Here is a 24086-nt window from a genome sequence, read left to right on the forward strand (position 1 = left end):
TGATTAAATGCTGATCCTGTCGTTATCATTGAAGTAGAACTGTATTAACACAAACTCCCATTAATACAAAATACCAGGACAATTTCACTTCAGTGATGTACTGGAGCCAAAATATTGTGAGTTCGATGCTTCAGGGCTCCAGGTTGACTTCCATCTTTTTGTAGGTCGGTAAAATGAGTACCCAGCTTGTTGGGTGCAATTGGTTAACACATTGTAAACCACTTAAGAGAGTGCTTAGCACTATAAAGTGGTACAGAAATCTAAGTGCTATTGGTATTGGTATTGCTATGTGGGAAGGGCAGGAGTTGTCCTGGTCATTAAGATGTAATAGTGCAAATCTGTTTTTCACCTTAGCTTTACATTCTTTGGTGACATCCTTCAGGTTGTATTTCTGCATAATGGTTGGTTTAGTTTCCTTTAACTTTGCTATTAGTGGTCTGTACCACAATCTACTCCTGGCCTTGGTTTTGCTGAGAGAATGGAGCTTCTCTATCTTCTGTTTCCAGGTATATAGTCAATTTGATTTCTATGTAGGCTATCAGATGATGTCCATATATACAGTCACTTCTTGAGTTGCTTAAGGAATGTGTTTGCAGTGAACAAATTGTTGGCCTTGCAGAATTCAAGTAGACAATGAAGACACTAAAACAGTTCAAGATTTTGCACACCTGGGCTCAATCATCAATTGGACCACAAACTGCAGTCAAGAAAACAGAAGAAGACTAGGACTAGAAAGCACAGCTATGAAGGAACTAGACAAGATCATAAAGTGTAAAAACATATAACTGAATACCAAAGTTAGGTTGGTCCACACCACAGTAGTCCCCATTTCTATGTATGTATGTGAAAACTGGACAGTAAAAAATCTCCCTGCGGATCGAGGTGGGCTGCAGTAAAAAATAGTAAAATACATAATACAGTAAACCATAAAATATCACAATCCCCCCAACCCACCACCAACATAAAACATAACATTTAGTTACAATTCAAAAACAATAAAGTTACAAATTCAGGTTAAAATTAGTTTAAAACAGTTAAAAGATAGGCAGACAATTAAAATGGGTATGGGCAGATGGGTGATCTTGTTATTTTATTGTATTTTGCTGTATGGAATATGCCATTGTTGTAAGTTGCCTCGATCTTGTTGGAGAGGTGGGATATAAATACATTATTATTATTATTATTATTATTATTATTATTATTATTATTATTTTGTGAGAGAAGAGCAGAGAGCTGAGTAAGTTCTCAACCCATTGCCTATTTATAAGAGCTTGGAAAAGTTATATTTTTGGACCAGTCCCAATCAGCATGGCCAACTTTTCCAAGTCCTGGTTATTTAGTCAGTGAACCCCAAATAGCAACAATACATTCTAGCTGGTAGAAAGTGACAAAGAGTCTAGATTACTGAAAAATGTCAAAAAATGGTCTCTACGGGGTGTGGAGGGCATTTCCACCATGTTTGGAGTCCCATTGGACTCACCTGTGTCAAAATGAAATTTGTAAAATTTGCCCATATTTTTTTTTGCCTCAAAATGCTCTCTAGGGTTCAGGAAGGTGCCAGAACATGAACCCATGTTCTCTACAGGGCTTTGTGGTGTATTTGAGGGTAAAATGTTTTATTTTTTTAAATAGGTGCGGTGTGGATCCAGCCCTTCAAGGCCTTTAGGAGTGCTAATGATAGCCATTTTGAAATGGATGGTGTGTGGAAGATGTAACCTACTTTGTGCTGCTGCAGAGGACAGGATCCACACCAATGGATCAAAACAACAAGAAAGACTAAATATTAGAAAACTTCCTGACAAAAAGAACCATTCAGCCATTGAAGAGACTGTCTCAGAAAAAAAGGAACCCTGCCCTGCAACATATGCAATCACTAAAATAAGCAATCTCCAGCTCCCTTTAAAATAAGCAATGCTTTAGTTAGAAATTTGTATTTTAACTCTCACATTTAGTCTTAAATATTATGCATTTTGGTGTTCTTTACTTTGGAATGATTTGCATCTTGTCTTTAGCCACTCAAATGCATTACAAATGGTTTGTTGTAATTACAGAAATAATAGTGCTGTAATAAATTTTGGGCAAAGTCATCTTGTATTTTCAATGTTTCTTTAATCCTTGTGTAGCATTATAAATATGTAGCAGAAACATTTATATTTACCACCATTTATAGCTCCATATATCTGGTATTTTTCATAATGCTCTAAGTTCATGAAGCACAGCAGTACTTAAACTACTGTGACTGATGTATTTTCACAGCAATCCCATCTGCAGATAGCCAGTCTCAAAGAGACTCACTGTCAGTTCTTCAGCAAATAGAAAATCTCTAGAGCCTGAAACAGCAGATCTTTTTCACATGGGGGAAAAACTGTGAAGAACATTCAGCTAAATGCTCTTATGGAAAAAGCAATGAAATATGCATTATTTTGAGATATAATCCAAAACACTAGAGGGGAATGCCGAGAAAGTGGCTTGTTGCCTACATGGTGAAAATCTCATGGAATATTAACAAAATCAAAAAATCCGAGACTAACAAACATATATCTATATCAGACCACCTCCATCCCAAATCCTTCTTAGTGGCCTTCCCGAACACAATGCTTTACAAATATGTTGGAAGGCACCAAGTTGCAGAAGACTGCTTTTTTTCCATTTATGAAAAGCACTCAGTCTTTGGTAATTCTCCACAATTACACAGCAATCTGGACTCTTTGTCAGAATCCTACCAGCTAGAATGTATTGTTGCTATTTGGGGTTCACTGAATAAATAACCAAGACTTGGAAAAGTTGGCCATGCTGATTGAAACTGGTCCAAAAATATAACTTTTCCAAGCCCTTATAAATAGGCAGTGAGTTGAGATTTTGCTCAGTTTTCTGCTCTTCTCTCATGACATAATAATAATAAATTTATTTATATCCCGCCTCTCCAACAGGACATTACAACAATGGCAAATTTCATACAGTAAATTACAATAAAAACATCCCATTATCTCTTCCCTCATAAAATAATACATAACAATACATCACAACAGGCTTGCAAGGTGCCCCAATAGGGTTTGTATAGGAAGCGCAAACGTAATAGGTTGCATGCAGGGGTAGCTGTGTTGGCCATTTAACAAATCCAAACAAAAACCCATCAGTGATACTTTTATTGGCCAGCCAAAATGCACAATATACCTGTTGCAAGCTTTTGAAGCTCCATGGGCTTCTTCATCAGACCAGATGTTACAAACCAAAAAGGAGGAGAAAAAAAACAAACAATTGGAGAATTTGGTCAAGGGCAGTAATTATTGCACAGTTCTTCCAAACTGTCATGGTGCTGCTTCTGTCTCTTTATGCTGGTCTCCATCACCCTGTCTTCCTGCCCTAATGCCTTCCCAGCATGCCTTTCAGCCTGTATTTATTTTTATTTTTAGTGCAGTTGCACAATCAATGACAAGAATAAAAAAGAAAGAAAAACAGCTTGCTTGGGAATAGCAAGGGCGAAAGGAACATAATCACCCCTGCACACACCATATGACTGCCTGCATATTGGAACTGAAGCAGGAGGAACTTATCACATGTGCATTAACAGTGGAAAAACAGTGCAATTGGGAGGCATTGACTGGGTTTGCCCATCATTGACAAGAAAAGCATAAAAAATGGATGAACTACAGACCACCAGCTGGACAGACTCAACATCATACAGTCAGCCCTCCATATCCACGGATTTTGTATCCATGGAGTCAAGCATCCGTGTTTTGAAAATATTTTTAAAATGTTTAAATTCCAAAACGCAAACCTTCATTTTACCATTTTACACAAGGGACACCATTTTTATTATGCCATTGTATTTAACGGGATTTTGTTATCCATGGTGTGTGTGTGTGTGTGTGTGTGTGTCCTGGAATCAAATCTCAGAAGATACCAAGGGCCCACTGTAGTAGGTTTGTCCATAGATGCTGCTATCCTGCTTGAATTCCACTTTACTACCCTTGTATGATAAAGTCCACAGACTGTAAATTGTGAATATCTGTCTGAGATGGCACTGACAGCTTTAAAATATGCTTCAGTACAGAGTATAATTTCTTTTAAATTGTATAATATTCATGAGAAGGGATATTAGCATAATGAATCACTTCTGTTTCCTGTGGCATGTATATGTAGTGTCACTCATGCTCACTGAGAATGGTATGAAACATAGCAAATTAAGTACCACCATTCACAGCCAACATGACCTAAGGATGCAAAATCGAATGCTCAGACTCCTCTAAATCTTTATTACTAGCACTTCCCTACACATTCTAATCTAATCTGTGGCCCAAGAGTTAAATATACAATGTAGAGAAGGGTGGTACAGACTACTCAAGACACATTACCTTCTTTGTGAAATTCTTGTAGAAGATGTATTATTAACACAGCTTTGTAAGATCCTTTCCTCTGGGAATGCCAATCAGCTACATGGGAGGAAAACGATTTACACTGAGCTGGTTTGTGTGTTGACCTTCCTGGCACTGGTGAGTACTTGCTCCAGTCGATTTCAAATTAAAGGGATTCATTGCAATAAATGTTACAGGGCTTGAAATAAGGCTCAGCAGGCACACTGACTATTAGAACTCTTTGTATGAGTAAATGCACACACTGTAGCCTAAGGAATCTTTAATAACAACATCTCTGTCATCAAGTTAAACACATCCCTACTATGCCATGGAGAGATATAAGAGCTAAGCATACTTCCTCCCTCATTCCCTTTCTTTATCCTTAGGGCAAAAAGCAGAGATTTGAAACTGTATCCACAATGTACTCACAGGGAAGGCTGAGAATTTAATTGTTGTTTTAAATGATTAATTTAGCTAGGTCTACTAATTTATCCTTTAGGGGGATAAAAAGGAATGTGAGATTATAAATTCATATGTTGGAGAAAGAGAAACTGATAGATTCACTGATTGAAATACAGGCATTTGGGTGTTTAAAACATTGGGTTTCAGTCTCATGTAATCAATCATGCTACTGAATTAAGGTTCCTACCCCTACCTTCCCCTCTGACATTCTCCTCATCCTTAAGAGCTACATGGCAGCCAGTGTCAGTCTTCACTGAACATGCATGAACAGTGAAACAGAGAAGAGGAGACCAGCTAAGCCTGTCTCTCCAGTGAGCCGTAGCATGTCGAAAAGCATAGATCTGTAAGTCTGGCTATCAAAATGCACATCATAAGAAAAGTGGAGGCTGGTGAAAGAAAAAGAAATCTATAGATGCATTTTGGGAGATGCATTCTAGTGGTCTTGCCAAGTTGAAAATCATTGGACCTATTCAAATTAACTAGGGTAAGAATTTCATTCCCCCACTTTTTAATTTTTAAATAACAACTTAATAAAATTTTCTAGATGATCATTAATAAGATTACAAAAACAAAAAACAAAAACAAAGCAACCCCCCCAAAAAAACAAAACAAAAATGTATGGGGGAATCTGGAGAAAGTGAAAGTGAAACAGACAAATTAGTTTATTTCTAGTTACTCAAAACTTTGACTCCTTTGAAGATGAAGGACAAAATATGATTTAGCAATGTGGATGTGGTGTGTTAGAGTTGAAGTTAAGTAGTTTGTTCCCATTTTTGCGGAAGACACAATGGAGATTATCACTCTTCATTTTTTGCCTGATCTGGGCACTGGCTGGGACCGGGCTTGAACGGGTGAAAATGGGTGTTATCGCACAGCAAAAAGCCATCAATGCTGCCAGGAGACTACAAGCTGTCCCCCAGCCACACTTAGCTCACTGATATTGAAGAAAGGAAACTTTCTGTCTTTCTAAAATCAGAGGGCTAAGCGCATCTGGGAGACGGCTTGTAGCCTCCCGGAGGCATCAGCAGCATTTTGCTATGCCATAACACCCATTTTCACCTACTCCTGTTCCCAGCTTATGCCTGGATCGGTTGAAAAATGAAGTGTGATCATCTCAAATAACAGTAGGACAGGAGCCTCATATTAAAGGCCCTAACTTTATTCCTTTATTCTTCGTGTACAGCAAGAGTAAGTAACTGCACTGGGGCCATTTTTCATCATCCTTGACATACACTGCACCATACTCCTGCCTGCAACAAGACCAGAAATAAAATGATTTCACTTCTGCTTTCAATTTTGGCCTTTTTTATTTTTGACATTGGGCTGTCTTTGGGGTGGTGTTGGGAGCAAAACTGTTGCATTTTGTAAAGGTATTGAGTGTGGGGAGGAATTGTAATCACCCAGAATTGTTTTTACAATTTTGGGGATGTCCAGAGGCCACAAAAAGGGTTTGTGGGCCACAGGTTCCCCAATCTTGATATTAAAAAACACATTAGGGCTAGAATCCAATATGGTTCAGCATAATATAATAATCTTTCATGCAGACATACACTAGGCTAATTGATATATCACCCTGCCATAAACTAAATTTACAACTTGAAGTTGAAGGCTTTCACGGCCTCCATCCATAGTTTTTTGTGGGGTTTTCAGGCTATGTAGCCATGTTCTAGATGAATGTATTCCTGACTTTTTGCCTGTAATCTGTGTGTTGGTCTGTTGGTGAATGCCAAGGCCTCGGGGTAGAAGGCTATGCAAGGAGGATTGCAGATGAAATGTCAGGAATAAATTCTTCTAGAACACTGCCACATAGCCCAAAAAACTCACAAAAAACTGTAAATTTACAATCTCTGAAGACCCCCTGCATGGATCAGAGAAGCATCTGGCTAGGGCCCCTGTAACCAGATGTGAAATGATTACATTAGTGTTGAGATCTGGGGTCCTCCAGAGGTGATGTATAAATTTATACTTTTTTGTGGATTTTTCAGGCTAAGTATGTGGACATTTATTCCTGACATTTCATCTGCATGTGCAACCCTCCTTGCATATCCTTCTGTCCTGAGGCCTTGCTATTCATCAATACACCAACATCTTTAGGTCAAAACACTGCCATGTAAAGCAAGCTGAATGAAATGAGTCCATGAAGCCATTTTGATTATTATTTACTGTGTCGAGTTCATGGCTGACATTTTATAAAATGACAATTAGAATTATAGCCATTCAGGGTGGGTGACATTAGAAGAATCACATTCCTTCCTGTCTGCCCTTGCCCCAGCCTTACCTCTATTTTATATCAACGTTATAAATGTTATGTGCTAAAATGTCTCCCTTGGGATGTTGTCAGTAAACAAATAGTCCAATAATGAATGTCTCAGTTAAGCAGTATGTGCTGTAATTAAAAACAAAAACAATTTTTTAAAAAGCTTCTCTGTCCTGTGAAATGTCATCTGCATTTCAGTTTTTTGAACATATGCATTAAATCCAATTAATGGAATAGAAGTGAGCAGGGTAATTATGTCGTCATAAACTTCACTACATTTGGTGGCAAAAGTCCCACCTCTGAAGAGTTAAAAAGAGCCTGCACCAATCCATTCTCCTTTAAAGTTTCTATGGTAACAAGATGCAATCTATAATGATATTGTACTTAATCAAACATTTCCTCCAGACCAGAACAGCCAGTTCTTCCTCTTTTAATCATGAGAGTTCACTTCAGGGGAAGGAAGAGAAAGAAGTGCTTAATTTCTGGACAAGAGAGGTACCTGGCCTGGAGGCTCTGCAAAAGTCATTCCCTCTGCTCTGGGAACACTGTCCCTGATCCTCTAGATGTTAAGATATTTGTTGCCATTCTGCACATATTAAAATGGTTCTTTTTTTCTCTTATTGCTTGCTTGTAAAGCTTGCATTACAGGGAAAAAGAACTAGTGCTTTGAATGTATTGTGGTTTTATCTATGCCTGTTTTTAATCATGATGTGAACTGCCTTGCCTCTCAGTATGGGGTGGAGGTGGGAAATTAATTAATTAAATTTAAATTAATTAAATTTAAATTAATTAAATGAATTTTAATTAATTATGGGTCCCTAATAAATTAACATTTCTTTCCCCTCTCTGACTGCCATTCCATATTTCACAATGGTACACCAGAGAACAAGACACAACTTTCTTGGTGGCTTCCAGCCTCTGGAACTCCCTGCCACGGCAGGCTAGTAAGGCCACTTCTCTGGCTGCATCTGCACTGCAAAAATAATCCAGTTTGACACTATTTTAACTGCCATGGCTCATTGCTATGGAATTCTGGAAACTGTAGTTTGTTGTGGTACCAGAGCTCTGCTGTAGTGCTGCAACAAACTACACTCGTCCTCTCTGTTTTAGCCAGATAAGCCTTTGGTATCTCACTTAGGCTTTTGTAGAAGGATTCTTTTGATAATATGAGTGCTTTTTCTTTTTTCTTTTTTAAATATATGTGCATTTCAATTGTATTTTTAAATTGGCTTTTTAATGTTTCACTTGTATTTGGTTGCATTTGAATTTTATTACTGGTAGCCACCTTGAATGCTACTCTTTTGTGGCAGAGAGGCGGACCAGAAATGAAATAAAGAAATAAATAACTGTTGACCTCATGCCTGAACTGAGACAAGTTCCTGAAGCAGCTTACAAAATTTAACAATAGGTCTCTTAAAATTGAAAATACACAGCATAAAAGGAAAGACATCTGGAAAGAAGGAAGGCAAGGAGTAGGAAAAGCAAGGGAGCCCTTCCTTTTACCTGCAAAATTATTGCAAGTATTCATCCTGGCAAGGAAGAAGAAAAGAGACTCCCCACTGCTATCCCATCTTTGGCCAACTCATGGGGTTGAGTTAACCACCCACTTGAAATTATGTTTCTTTCCTCTGTGGTGAGGTAGAGGAAACACTCCCGGTTTCTCTTGAACCCCTGGTTGGTTTTTAGAGGCACCACTTTTGCAATTGCAAGACAGCTTTCAGTTGGAGCTGAGTTCCAGGGGCCAGGTTGGGCCTTTTCCTGCCGGGATATTCTTCACAAGAAGAAGGGAATCTACCAACACCTGATATGCCACCTCTCCATTCCCAGTATGGCAGCTAATGGAACCACTGCAAAATGGCAAGCCACCCTGTCATTCAGAGTGAACCAGTTATCATTTGTTGATGTTGCTGGACTGTAAAGCCCAGCATTCCATACTATTAGCTTTACTGGCCAAGGCTGCAGTCCACTGATAGCATGAGGGCCACATGTTTCTCAACTCTGGTATAAATTGAAGTGCTGAACATGGAAATAGACAGTCTGACTAAGCAAAGCAAGGAAGACAAATCAACCAAGCATGTGGACATAGAGAAAGTTGGAGGTTAGAGCCAGAGAGGAAGCCACAAGGGGGTAGGCTTGAATAAAGATGATGGAGCAAATCATCACTTGCCTGCAAACCTCTAAATTTATTATCTAAGGAGGTAATCATAACATATAGTCCATGTCAACCACATTTCTGCTGGGCGTTAGAGAGATACTTGAATATAGAAAGCCTCTGACAGTGAAGCTCCTTTTGACAAAGGCTTTTCACACCCACGGCCCCATGCTTTTTTCCACATCCTGTGTCCATTTGGAAGTGTTTTTTTTTACAGCTGCACTGTAAGGATGCTGAAGGTGTTTTTAGAGAAAAACAGATATTCAGTGTCAGGTTGCAACAGTGTGTCTGTAGTAAACAATGGAATAGATAAAGTATGAGTTATGAAAGAGTGGATTGTACTCTAGCTAATTCTACTGTAGCCATGTGTTATTACCTACACCAGGCAAGATAAACAGTTACTTTCAGAATCTCTTACTAAGCATACATGGACAGCAAAATGTGACAGCACGTAAGCCTGCGTCACCAAAGCATTTTAAAAAACGCAGATCTCTACATTTCGCCACCAAGTTAGAATTCATAATAAAACTGGAAGCTAGTGAAAGAAAAGGTCATCCTTCAGTGCATTTTGGCAAGAAGGTCTCTATGAAGTTCCATTTTTTTTTTTTTTGCAATGAATACTTCACGTGGTTGTTTCATTTCATATGTACATATTGTTCATTGTGAATTTTAAAAATAAAAACTTATTGAATATTCTTTTTGTGTGTGTGCGTGTGGTGTAGGAACCTACCCTGCTTAGTACTAAAGAAACCTGCAAATGTAATCTCAGAGCTGCTGTAAATAATTTTTGAGAATTCTTGGAAGACAGGAGAGGTCCCTGCAGATTAGAGGGCAAATGTTCCCATTTTCAAAAAGTGGGGAGAAGAAGACCTGAGCAACTACTGACCAGATTCTGGAATAGATAATTTAAAAGTCAGTCTCTGAGTAATTAGGAATGTGGTGACTACTAAGATGCAGCATATGGATTTCTCAAAAATAAGACATGCCAAACTAATCTTATCTCATTTTTGGTAGAATTACAAACATGGAGGATCAGAGGATTAGTGTGAAAGTAGTATACAGTCGGCCCTTAGTACCTGCGAACTTGCCATTCGCAGATTCAAGCATCCACAGCTTCCAATAGTAATATATTGGGGGGAAAGATGGGGCATTGACAGAAAATTAATTCAATAATCTCTATAGTAAAACACTACCCTTCAGACTACAAATCCCATCACTCTCAGCATGCCTGGAGTGATAGGAATTATGGTCCAACATATTTGGAAGACTGGTGGAAGGCTGTTATAGATCTCAAAGTCAAAACATCTTTCTGAAACTTTGTCTTCACAGACTAACCATTTTCATTGCACGATATGATATTAGCATTGGAATATTTTTTAAAGACTACAGATAAGACTCTGCATATTAATGAACTTCATCTCTATAATCTTGTGTTTTTCTGTGCAGCAGATTTGTCTTTCAGCATAGAATCTGAAAGCACCTTACCTTATTGGAGTATCCTGTATGTGACACAGATAATATGTCTCTTTGCATTAACTTTGTTCTCTAAGAATCTGAATATGGCTAGGCAGCTCTCAAGAAGAAAAAAAGTACATGGAGGAATGCTACCTATAGTTATGACCCTTCTAGCATATATATTTGGAACTGAAGGGCAATCCACATGATTAAAACAAGTCCCATAAACAGAGCTTGGTAAAGTTATTGGGTGGGTGGGGAGGAGACAGAATACAACTCCCCAAATGGCTCAGCCAGCATTTACTGGTATCTCTTAAAATATTTATATCCCACCCTTTATCATAGGATCTTAGGTGGCATACAATATAAACAGTTTAGGACATTTCCAGATTAAAATCATAAATAATTTAAACAAAGTAAAAAAAAATGTTTAAAAAACTACAGCCATTTAAAACCATGTACATTTTGAAAGTAAATTAGATTCCAAAGGCTTTATTAAAAAGCCATGTTTTGGCTTGGGGTTGGAAAGAAACCAAGGTGGCAGCAGTAGGACCTTCATGACCACTGAACATGGTGTAGGGGGGAGTTCATGGAATTGTAGTCCAGAAGTAACCATTCTAATTTCTTAGTACAGATCCTATTTCCTTTCTAGTTCTTTTGTCCTGTGGACCTCAGAAGAAAACATTCGGGTCAAATAATACATTATATTAAATACAAAGTCTACACTTGCACTGCAGTAACAATCCAGTCTGACACAATTTTAACTGCCATGGCTCAATGCTGTGGAATTCCAGGAATTGTCATTTGTTTTGGCCCAAGAGCTCTCTGACAGAGAAGTTTAAATATCTCACAGAACTGCAGTTCCCAGAAATTAACAGTATTGAACCACGGCAGTTAAAGTGGTTTCAAACTGGATTATTTTTGCAGTGCAAATGCAGCCCAAGATCTCCCAGATCTCAGGACCTGCCTTGCTTCTTTTTTTCCAGTTCTCAGGAGAGTGGGAGGAATCTTAGGGTGAGAGCACTATTTTGAAAATTGTGCATAGGCATAAATTTTCTTCAGTGCATGTGTATTTGCATGTGCTTTCCAGTTGCTTGTCAACTTACAGTGATCCCATGAATTTCATAGGCCTTTTAAAGGAAAGGGATACTCTGAGATGGTTTTGCCAGTTCCTTCCTCTGAAATATAGCCTACAGCACCTGGTGGTATCCCATCCAAGTACTAACCAGGTAGTCTCCTATCCCTGGTGGTCTCCCATCCAAGTACTAACCAGGACTTTCCCTGCTTAGCTTCCAAGATCAAATGGGATCTAATGCTTTTAGGGTATTTAATCGCCCTTCAGTACTTACTTAGACTTAAAAAAAACAAATTGTATGCTCTGTGCTTAATGACATCATTGCAATGTTAGCATTACAACATCACCATGGCCTGCCCCCTGTAACATCACAGGAAAGTTGTACCTGTCTCTTTGGTTTTGGCCCTGTGGGCCTGGGATAGTTCTGACTTTGCAGCCCTAAACAGTCCTATTCCCTTGATCCTCAGGTGTAACCCTGCTCCCACATCTTCCCTTGTGTAGCAGTTAGTGCTGGTAACTGCCATGCGGGGAGAAGTTTTCATGGTTGGGAAGGGAGGTATTGAACCTCAGTCCTTGCTTGCTGTGTTCCAACCCTGGTTTGGGCCCTACAGTTACCTCTTTTTGAGTAGTCCCTGCTCTTGAAGACTCCTTGCAAATGCTCATCCACTGGCTCCCTCTTTTTTCACAGGGCTCAGCCATCTTAGTTTCTAGGAGATTAGGAGTGCAGTAAACCTATATCCAGGACATGATGAACAGGGTCATCCAGAGCTCGAAGTGCCTGGATTAAGATGATGATGATGATGATGATGATGATGATGATGATGATTATTATTTTATATAGCGCTGTAGATTTGCACAGCCCTGTACATAAAAACAATAAATATATAAGAGTAAACCTGCCTATGGCATACAATCTAAGAAATAATAAGATAATACATATAAAATACATAGCAATACAGGAAATGGTTCAATAAAACAGGCAACAAAAAAGAACATCAAATAGCAAATGATAATCATGCAATGCCTGGGAATGCTTCTCTGAACAGGATGGTCTTCAACTGAAGCTGGTTAAAGAAGTGATGGCCCTTACTCGTGGGGGAAGAAAGTTCCAGGAGTGAGGGGCAGCAAGTGAAAAGGGGCGAATCCGAGATGGGGCAGACAAAATCCTGGGCTGGGACAGCCAACCTTGACTACCAGAACGGAGGGCCCTTTCAGGTATGTTAGGAAGTGTCAGATTGTGGCTTCCATGTCAGTGGGGTGGTGAATCTGCTCTGGGTTTTTGTACAAATTTTAAAGAAGCTATTCAGGGTTATGCATCTTCAACAGCTCCCTTAGGGTATGTACTAAGGGTGGGGTGATAACTCCACTGGTATTGGAGCCACCACTGATGCTGGGTGTTTTCCCCTCCCCATGTTGGATGAGATTCTCCAGCCTTAGGGATGCCATATCCTAGCGGCCCCCGGGACAATCCTGCTTTTGGAGGACGCCACCCCGCCCCGGCCCAGGTTGTCCAAAATCCCGGCTTTGTGCCTGGCCGCCGGGCCCGCTCATGCGGCCATTGCCGCGACCACTAATGCGTGCGGCTGGCGGCCACCCACCTCCTCCTCCTCGGCAGCGCTGTCCTCCTCTGCCTCACTGTGCCACGCGGCACTTGCCTGGGCAGGCAACAACGCACGCTCGCCCCGCTAGCGCGCCTGCACACGGGGCTAGAAAAGAGGAGCTCATTCTATTTGGCCAGCCAGCCAGCCAGCCAAAGGGGACAAGCTCCTCTTTTCTAGCCCCAGCGGCTGCAACAGTGCACACTTCCCTGCTAGCGTGCCTGCGCAAGGCGCTGGAAAGGGGGAGCTCATCCCCTTTGGCTGGCTGGCCAATGGCTGAAGAGCAGGGGCGGGGCTGTTTCCAGCCCCAGTGTGCCATTGGCCAGTGCCAAAGAGCTTTGGAGGAGGAGGACTAGGAGGAGGGGGAGGAGGCAGAGAGGAGGACCAATGAGGGTAGGCCTCTGGGCCAGGGGGAGGGGAGAGCGCCATTTCCAAATGGTGCTGAGGAGGAGGAAGTGGAGAGGTGAGTGGCCACTTCGGCTCTGCCTTATTTCTTTTATTTGTTAATTATTTTTTATTCTTAAAAATAAACAACCCTTCCTTTATATTTTATTTTTATTTTTATTATTAAAAATAAACAACCTTTTTATTTTATATTATTTTTATCTGTTTAGAAATAATGCCAAAATGTCCTCCATTTTGATCATGCCTAAGAAACATGCATTTATATTAATATTTTTAAAAAATCATCAATTTTTTCATGTGTCCTCCAATTTTAAAAAAGTGTCCTACATTTGAAAATGTTATCCTACATTTATCCTACATTTGTCCCGGTTTGGAGGTCCTGACTTATGGCAACCCTATCCAGGCTATAAGTTAGACAGCATCCTAACATGAGCCTGGCATTGTTGATTCTGACTGACAGCAAATCTCCAGGCAGGCTTTTCTATCACCTGCTACCTGGTTGTTTTAAGTGGAGACACCAAGAATTTAAACTGGGCCCTAGAGTCTGAAAAGGATGTTAACACTGAGTTATGGTCCTAATGCATGAGTAAAACAGTATCACTGAGTCTTTATTAGTACAAGGAACCATGAGTCGTTTTGCAAGGGGCTCTGCTTGCAAATTCACAATACAGGGGAACCAGAGCTTAGACACTTTTAGTTTTTTTGACCTGTAATTCCTAGAATTCCCCAGCCACATAGCCATGGGGAACTCTGGAATTTACACTTCCTCTAAATGCCCCAGGTTTTAACAGAACCACAGAATTAATTTTGTTCAAAGTGCTCTACTGTGTCAGAAAAAGCTGTGATATGTCCCTCTTTGCCTCAGCTTTCAGCTAGAGAAAATGTGGAAGTAAAAACATTAGCAGAGGTGTTGTACTCATGTCTCAGAATTGTGTCAATGTCAAAACAGGTTACAGCAGAGTCACTTTCATTTGAAAAAAAGGGCAAGAAGGCATTGTTCTGCAGTGGAAATGACAAAAGGTGAGGCATTTTATCTTCAAGCTTCTGAAATAGTATTATCAGAGGAAAAGAAAGAGCAGATTCTTCATAATGCCCTTGTAGCTTTTACACAACATTGCAAAGAGAGAACACAGTATGTAGGAAAAGGTGGAATGCTACAGACTAGTTTTAACTTCCTAATGGCACCTTTGTTTCTCTTTCTAAAGAGCAATTTTAAATTTAGTGTTGAACTAGAACTCTTGGAGACAAGTGTTTATACACCTTCTCAGCCCTGAAAATCTACTGGGTGACCCTGGGCAAGTCATACTTTCTCAGCCTAAGAAGAAGGCAATGACAAACATCCTCTGAATAAAGCTTGCCAAGAGGTATGGTGCCATCAAGACATCCAACTCTACTACTCCTCTCCACCCCAATCCAAGGAGGCTGTCAAGATTCTAAACCAGTGTCTGCCCTCAGTTATAGACTGAATGACAACAAACAAACAGAGAAGATTTTCACACGACATCGCTATATCGTTCCTTTAATGTCCCAAAGTGTAGTGGAATCATCATAACAGATAGACGATTCCAAAAGATTTTCACATGAAGCTGTTAGTGTTCTTAAAATGTTGATATATCAGAATTCAGCAATAAATGATTACAAAACAATTTCAAAACAGTTACATTCACACACTGGACACAGTAACGTTTCAGCAACGATTTAAGAACACTAACAGCCTCATGTGAAAATCTTTTGGAATCGTCTATCTGTTATGACGATTCCACTACACTTTGGGACGTTAAAGGAACAATATAGCGATGTCGTGTGAAAATCTTCAGAAACTTAATCCAAACAAGACATATCTGTGCCTGGTCAGCTGAAAAGCAGATCAGGGAATAGAGATTGGGTTACAGTCCCCATAAAGATGCAGATTCGCAGTTTGGAGGTCCAGGTTTCTGATCATATCACTCCTCTCATACAACAGCTCCACTGGCTGCCAGTTTGTTCCTGGGCACAATCCAAAATGCTTTTAAAGCTCTATATGGATCAGATCCTGGTTACCTGGCAGACCACATTTCTCTATTTGATCTTGCCTGAGCATTGAGATCCTCAGGCCCTTCTATCAGTCCCACCACCTTCAAAGGTACAGTTGGTGTGAACACAAGAAAGGCCTTCTGAGTGGCTGCCCCCAGGCTCTGGAACTCCCTTCTCAGGGAGGACAGAATTGCCCCTGGCTGCTGTCCTTCTGGCACCAGGCAAAGACATTTTCATTTTGGCAGGTTTTTTAATGGAAAGTTTTTTTTAAAAAAAAAAAGGGTTTGGGGCATTGTATTGTTTTTAGACTGAACTGCTTTAATTGCTTTTTATCTTTTGATGGTATTTATCTTTTTAAGTGTAGTCCTAAATAATTTAATATTGGCAATACTTTTAATGTTCATACTTTTTGTATGTTTTTAGCTGTACAGTCAGCCCTCTGTATCCATGGATTCTTTATCCGCGGCTTCAAGCATCCATGGCTTGAAAATATTCAAAAAATATATAAATTCCAAAAAGCAAAATTTGATTTTGCCATTTTATATAAGGGACACCATTTTATTACACCATTGTATTTAATGGGTCTTGAGCATCCACTGATTTTGGTATCCACAGGGGGGCCTGGAACCAAACTGCAACAGATACCAAGGGCCCACGATATATTTTTTAATCGTAAGTCCCCTTGAGTTCCAATTTTGGGAGAAAGGTGTGTTAGAAATACATATAACAACAACAACAACAACAACAACAACAACAACACCGTATGATAGGGTTGTCAGAAGATGGAGTCAACTTGAAGGCACAAAACAACAACAAATATTTTAAAAATCCAGTGTCAAGGCTCTGAGAGGTGTACGGTTCCTTTACTGTCTCTTTTTACTAGGTGGTCTTGTTTTCACAGTTGTTCATACACCAAACGTTTCATTTATATCCATAAATGATAGCCAGGACAGTCAGAAAGACTGTTTCAGCAGAGGCATAAGATGCACCAGGACCCTAGAGATGGTGAAATCCATCCATTTTGCTTTCTCTCATATTTGATTTTTTTTTTTAAAAAAAAACATTTCTGTTCCAAATATATAGCTAGCAAATTTTGGTAAATTCTTAAAAAATGAACTGCAGCAAAACTCTCCCCCATTTGCATCAGATAAATTCAATAGATATACCTGTTCTCTTGACAGTGAGCAGTGCACCATATTGCACTGGTTATCCCAAATAAAGGGGGAAAATGATAAATTCTTATAAAAAATGAAATGAAGCAAAATTCTTACCATCTCACTTACATACTCAAGACCTTCTGTTCCACAAGTCCTACAAGCCTTGCTTTTATCTACATACTCAAGACCTTCTGTTCCACAAGTCCCTTGCTTTTATCATGGGCTCATGAGTTTGAAGTTGTGGGTTGTTTGGTTTTTTTTGGGGGGGTCTACTCTGTGTTGACCAACATAATCATTTCAGATTATTGAAATGGCATTTCACTGCATCTACTGTCCCAAAGCAAATAAATATATAAAAAATGTAAGAAAAAAGCAGTACCATGGTGCAACATAGAATACAGCACAAACAAACCCCAGGCTGAAACCTTATTGATAAGTTCTAAATAGAGTAAACTCAATGAATCAAATTATTGGATGGTGATTCAACATTTAGGTAAAACCAAATGGTTCAATTTGTTCACTCTAATAAAGAGTAACAGTAAGATTTCAGCCACAGAAACTACCAAGAAGACAACTCAATACAGGTTGAGTCTCTCTTATCAGGAATTTCAAAATCTGAAATACTCCAAAATCCATTTTTATCCTAGGTGGCAGAGATAGTGACACCTTTGCTTTCTAATGGTTCAGTGTACAAAAATATAGGAAACATAAATAAATTTAATGTTTAGACTTGGGGCAAGAAAACCCCATGACCGTTTCACTTTAGTGCTGCCATAAGTTAGAAACTTTAGACCATACTAAAGTGAAACATGTAATTAAAATTAAAAGCCATTAAAACTAAAGCAGTTTAAAAAGAACTAATAAAACAGCACAGCACAGAAAAGTCCCTTTTCCCTTGAGCATCCAGCCCTCAGTGGCTGCTGAAATGGAAAGGCCTCCACCTGCCTATGAACAGATAGCAAAGAGGATGCCAATCTAACCTCTCTGGGAAATGAATAGCTTATTTATTTTAATAGCCTATTTGTTAGACTTCTTTTATAGTAGTAATCCTAGTGTTTTAAATTGTTCACATGTTCATGACTTACAGAGTGTTGTGGAGCATAAATTTCATCTCAGTGAAGCAAGGCAAGTTTGAGATAAAATTCAATTCAAACAGGGACAATTCAAACCTCATTAATACAACCATGCCATTGTATATTGCCTGATCAGATGGTATTTTAATATGCTTGATACGTATAAGGTCATGCCTGCAGTTTTTGGACAATCTCATGTCAGCAGAAATTGCAAGGAGAAGGTTGTTTATGCAATGAGAGCCACATAGAACCTTTCAAATAAGGCTTAAACTCAGCCAATGATCAATGGCATACTAGTACAGCTATGAGTAGATATGCACACTTGCAGGATAGATTTAACCGTTTGATTTACAAATGAGCATGTACTGTGACATTTATGCCAGCAATATGTTATGCTTTGAAGTGACTGCTACAGAACACTGATCAGAAAAGTGTGACAAAATGTGAAGGTTTCTACACCTTGTGTTTAATGGAAACTAATGGAATTTATCTTTCTGCTAGTACAGTATGAGAGCCACATTGATGCAATGAATAGAGGGGTGGGCTTACACTTGAAAAATCTATGTTCACGTCCCCACGAAGCCATGAAACTCACAGGATTACCTTGTGCCATGCACATTCTCAGCTTGTGCTACCTTATAGGGTTGTTATAGTGAGGACAGTTGTGAGGACAATTATGTACCTCACCTTGAGTTTGTAAGATCATCTAGTTGACCTCAGGTGCATCCACCCTGCAGAAATAAAGAAGTTTGACATCACTTTAATTGCCTTGACTCTGTCCTACAGAATCCTGGGATTTATAGTTTTGTGAGGCCCCAGAGCTCTCTGACAGATGAGGCTGGATACCTCATGAAATTACAAATCCCAGGATTCTACAGGATGGAGCTATGACAGTTAAAGTGGTGTCAAACTGCTTCAGTGTGGCATATGTCTTAGAATCTATTGCTGTAGAAACCCTAAGCAGGCATCCAATCTTTATTTAAAAACCTTTAGCAAAGGAGGGTCCACAACCTTTTGAGGGAGTTTCTTTCACTGTTGAACAGCATTTACTGTCAGGAAGTCTTCTTAGCATTTAGTTGCAGTCTCCATTCTGGTAATGTGAATTCATTGGTTTGGATTCTGTCCTCTGGAGCAGCAGATAACAAGCTAGCTCTGTCTTCCATGTGACAATCCTGCAGATACTTGATGATGCCTATCAATCTCCTTTTCTCTAAGGCTAAGCATACTCAGCTTTCTTAACCACTGGTATCCAGACCTTGTACTATCTTGGTCACTCTTCTTTGAACATCTTCCAGCCTACCAATATTCTTCTTAAGCTCACTGGAGGAAAGGCAGGATATAAATGTGACAGACAGACAGACAGACAGACAGACAGACAGACAGACAGACAGACAGACAGACAGCTATTCCTAATGTGAAGGTATTTGAAAAGCAGTATGACATAATAATGATAAAAATTAGAATAAGAACCAAAGTGTTTACTATTGTTGCATGTAGCAACACTTTCAAAAATTATATCCGATCTCAGTGCTGTGGCAACTGGTCATCATGTGTTTAACTTTCTTCCCAACTATAATATCTAGAGAATTGCCTACCTTTCTTATGTCATTATGACTGAGTATCTACAGTTCCACACCAATGGTACCCAATAATATGGCATTTCTTATGATCTGCCTCAATTGGTGCTCAGGTTAACAGGACTGATAAAACAGAAGAAAAAAAGTCTGTTCTATGATTATATTACCTGACATTTTATTTATTCTCTAAGTCGTCTGTTTTCTTAGCTGGATTTGACTGCTAACTTACACAACACACAAGACAATGTAGGATCTTGGACAAAGACAGCTGAAAATATAGGTCTACGTGCAACTGTATTTCTGAACTAGAGCAGACTCTTTCTGAAAGTTACAGTCCGCAAGATAACTTTTCCAAGATGTAGTAGAGAAATGCTAAAGATCTGAGGCTGAAGTCTTTGCGACTGATATGAATTACATGAATTACACAGAGGTCCATTTTATTTTATTTTATTTTTAAAAAATATGGAACGCTTCACGAATTTGCGTGGGGCCATGCTAATCTTCTATGTATTGCTCCAATTTTAGTATATGTGCTGCCGAAGCGAGCACGCAGAGGTCAATTTTATAAGTGATGAGTAAAAGATGAAGAACAAGTTGCTAGGAGTCATTCTCTTCTGGAAGTTGTTGTTACATGCATACTAGCCAAAATATTCTAATACCTGGAAATCTAATTATAAATCAAATCATGGTTTCTGTTGGACTGGCACCTAAAAGCATGTCAACTACAACAAAAACTCCATTGGATTAGATGCAGTACAAAATCAGTGCAGGAACCATTTTTGTTTGCAGAACTGTATTCACTATTTGAGTTTGTATGAAGCTTTGGAGAAGGCTGTTCTCTTTTCCCTACTATTTTCCCATGCTCATTTGGGAAAGGCCTTTTTGGAGGCTGCTCCCAGACTTTGGGATTCCCTCCCAAGAGATGGTAGGATGGCTCCCTCCTCCTTCTTCTCTCATCAAGGGAAGACTTCTCTATTCCTATTTTAGGAATTGCCCGTGATGGGCTTTTAATGATATGCTGTTTTGTTGGATTTTTTCAAATAGTTATATAGTTTTTAAATGAATTTTGAATGTTTTAAATCTCTAGGTTGTTTAATTGGTTTTTTTTTAAATTGTGTGTGTGTGTGTGTGTGTTTTATCTGTAGTGGATTTAATAATTCATAAATTGCCTTGAGTTCTATGGTTAGGAAAAATACTACTGCTACTAATTGCTGCATTCATGGCATTCAGAGTTGAATCCTGGATTATCTCAGGTCTGTTCACTTCAGTTATTCACACTGCCAACAATCTTTTTTGAAAACTTGGGGAAAAACCCGGTATCGATTATTCTGGGTAAAGTGGATTTTTGGCAGCCCCCCCCCCCACCCCCCAAACTTAATTTGGGATAAATGTGAACAACAGAGATTCAACCTGGATTCATCCTGGATTATTTTCACCATCTGAATAGGGCTTTAGTTCATCTGAAGGCAGAAGAACAGTGAGCCTTGGCATCAGTCTTGCCCTGCTTTAGTGCTAAGGCCAATTAAATATGGTCAACCTATCATTCCTCTTCTCTGAGAGTCTGTGGGCTTCTCTCTACACATACAGAAACTTCTCTCTCTCCCAGAACATTCTTTCTTACCAGTCATGTCACTAGGTGACCTAATTCCTTCACTCGCTCACATTTATTTTTAGTGAATGTCAGATAAAATAAGAGCATCATTGTGCAGAAAAGAACAAATCAAAGGCCTGGACTTTCTTTTTAGATGCGCACATTCTGTGGGGAAATTAGCACTGATTTATAATTACAATATCACTGATAATAATTGCCTCTGAGGGGGAAAATGGTTATATTTCAGGACTAGGGAATCAACTGAGCACTGTTCCAAATAACATAAACTCCAACATATCTCAAACTAGGTCTTCTCGGTTGAATACTTTAAATATATATAATTGGATAGAGTGAAACCTCCCTATTTTTGCAAGTGATGAGAGAGATTCCAGTTCATAGCATAAGTGTTAGCTAATGATAAGAAAACAGTATGTGTCCTCATTTGAATGTGAGATGTTAATTATTAATGAATGATTAATTTATATGAGCAAAATTCATATACTGTAAATATAGTATAATAAAGCACTATAGCACTATATTCCACAGTGTAGCATTATAGCACTATCTTTCGTGACTGCTGCCACACTGCAGAATTAATGCAATTTGACACCACTTTAACTGTCATGGCACCATCCCAGGGAATCCTGGGATTTGTAGTTTGTTGTGGCACCAGAGCTCTCTGGCAGAGAAGGCTAAATATCTCACACAACTACAAATCCCATTATTCCATAGCACTGAGCCATGGAAGTTAAAGGGATTTCAAATTGCATTAATACTGCAGTGTATGCAGTCCACTTTAACTCTCACGGTAACATCCTATGGAATCCTGAGGATTGTAGTTTCATCAGGCTATTGAGCTCACTGGCTGAATTTTCTAAGTGTTCCTCCTTAACCTGCAAATCCCAGCGTTACAAAGGATGTTGCCCCGACCGTTAAAACAGAATACACTGCAATAATTATATAGTTTGATAGGTCCTATGTCAGTCTACCTTTCAGTACACTTAGATCAGAATGTCACAGTTTCATTTTTAACTTGGGTTGTGCACAGGGTGCATATTATACTTCTGTGGCAACTGGTATTTTACTAGTTTAAAATACACCTTCTTGCGTATAATGACTTGCATCGAGCATACTTTAGAGAAGCTGCATTGTAATGGTAGTTCAAGCCAGGCCATCTTAGCAGTAGATATTAAAGGCAACAACATACATTAGTGAAACTTTCCAAACATCATTGAACACCTTCCGGTGACTTACAAAGACCTTTCCTTTGAATTAGCTTGGCGCTCTGAATTTGCTTATTAGAGATGTGCTGGGCACTGTAGTCAAATATTGATCTTTTAGAAGGACATTCTGCTGGGTGGGACAAATTTGGATGAAATTTGCTGGAATAATTGCCTGCTTCTAAGAGATGAAGCCTGATAAATTTTAGACAAATAAGGGTAAGGGTAACTTTTTTTGTGGTTTTTATATATATACTGTGTGACCGGGGAAGGCAGGAGTGATTTGCACGTGGATTGTTCTGTTGCTAATGGCAGGCCTCAGGGTGGGAAGGTCTGCAAAGGAAGATTAGTGTCTGCTTGATTAATGCTCATTGTGTGCCATTAGCAACAGAACAATACACATGCAAATCACTCCTGCCTTCCCAGGGTCACACAGTGTGTATGCATGTGTGTGCACGTGCACACACGCACACACAACTCCTTTCCAGGCAAACATTCTCTGAAGATGCCAGCCACAGATGCTGGTGAAATGACAAGAAGAAATTCTTCTAGAACATGGCCACATAGCCCAAAAATCCCACAAAAAACTATGGATGCCAGCCATGAAAGCTTTTGACTCCACATTGGTAAGAGTAGCCATTGGGAGTATAAAAAAAGAATTCACATCTCTTTCTATTGTCTTGTGTGTTTGTATATACTTTGCAAATTGTAGCGTTGCTCCTTTGTTTCTTGATTGTGGATTCCTGCATGGCAGGGGGTTGGTCTGGATGACTTGTGATCTCTTCCAACTCTATGATTTTATGAATCCTAGGCATGTCACAAGAAAAAATTCAGAAAGTTTGTCCGAAGGTAATTTGAGTGTCTGGAAGGAAATTATGCAAGGAAATTTTAAAATGTTTTTTGGGAGAGGTGAAAGAGAATTACATAACACAAACTAGTCAGACAGCCTCTCCCTCCTTCTTTCCATAGCCCCTTAGTCCCTGAAAAATGAAATTTTGGGAATCTAAAACCACAAGATGGTAAACTCTCCCTTTTGGTGTGCTAGTTTACCCTTTAATGACCTCTGACAGCCAACCACTTCCAGTCCCCGAACCAGGAAGGACAAACCAGTAGATTTCATCACTTCTCCATCTCAATTTTCAGCCAAATTTTCTGCATCTGTGCAGAGGAAGACATTGACCACCCCATTATTCCTGTCATTCAGCTTAGAGGTTCCCCTAGATAAGCAATCTGCAATGTTTCAGAAAGGTAGAATAGTTAGGATGTTACGATGAATGAAATGTAGAGTGAGTTGTTTCCCCCTATTTTTAGGCTCACCAGCAAATTCAGAGGTTGCCACAAAATTCACATAAAGAACGGCTGAGTAATAGTAGCTTAAACAGTCTGAACTGTTTTGCACTTAGAAAGAACATATCTTAAATTTCTCCTTCTGGCAGTTTAGATCATATCAAAAATTCAAGGAAATTTCAAGAATATTGGTAGCCACTGAAGCTGTTTTGATGAAGGACTTAATATGTCCCCTGCAACCTCTACATATCTGTTGTCCTATCTTCTTTCTCCATAGGGACAGTTTCTATTTTGATTTTGTTGAATTGTTGTACATTAGTTTAAATTATTTGCAATTGTTGTCAGTTGTGCTATTTATTGTAGCTATATGCTCTAACCTTTCACTGATAAAAAACAAACAAACACAGAA

The 24086-nt window shown here is 39.2% G+C and overlaps 1 pseudogene; it reads right to left on the bottom strand.

The window, feature by feature from the left end:
* Positions 1-20035: 20035 nt before the first annotated feature.
* LOC149314893 (U6 spliceosomal RNA) lies at positions 20036-20128 on the bottom strand (annotated as a pseudogene).
* Between the last annotated feature and the right edge of the window lie 3958 nt (positions 20129-24086).

Source organism: Sceloporus occidentalis, unplaced genomic scaffold (assembly GCF_023333645.1).
Source record: "Sceloporus occidentalis isolate IW3139 unplaced genomic scaffold, rSceOcc1.0.p SCAF_4, whole genome shotgun sequence".
Taxonomy (NCBI): domain Eukaryota; kingdom Metazoa; phylum Chordata; class Lepidosauria; order Squamata; family Phrynosomatidae; genus Sceloporus; species Sceloporus occidentalis.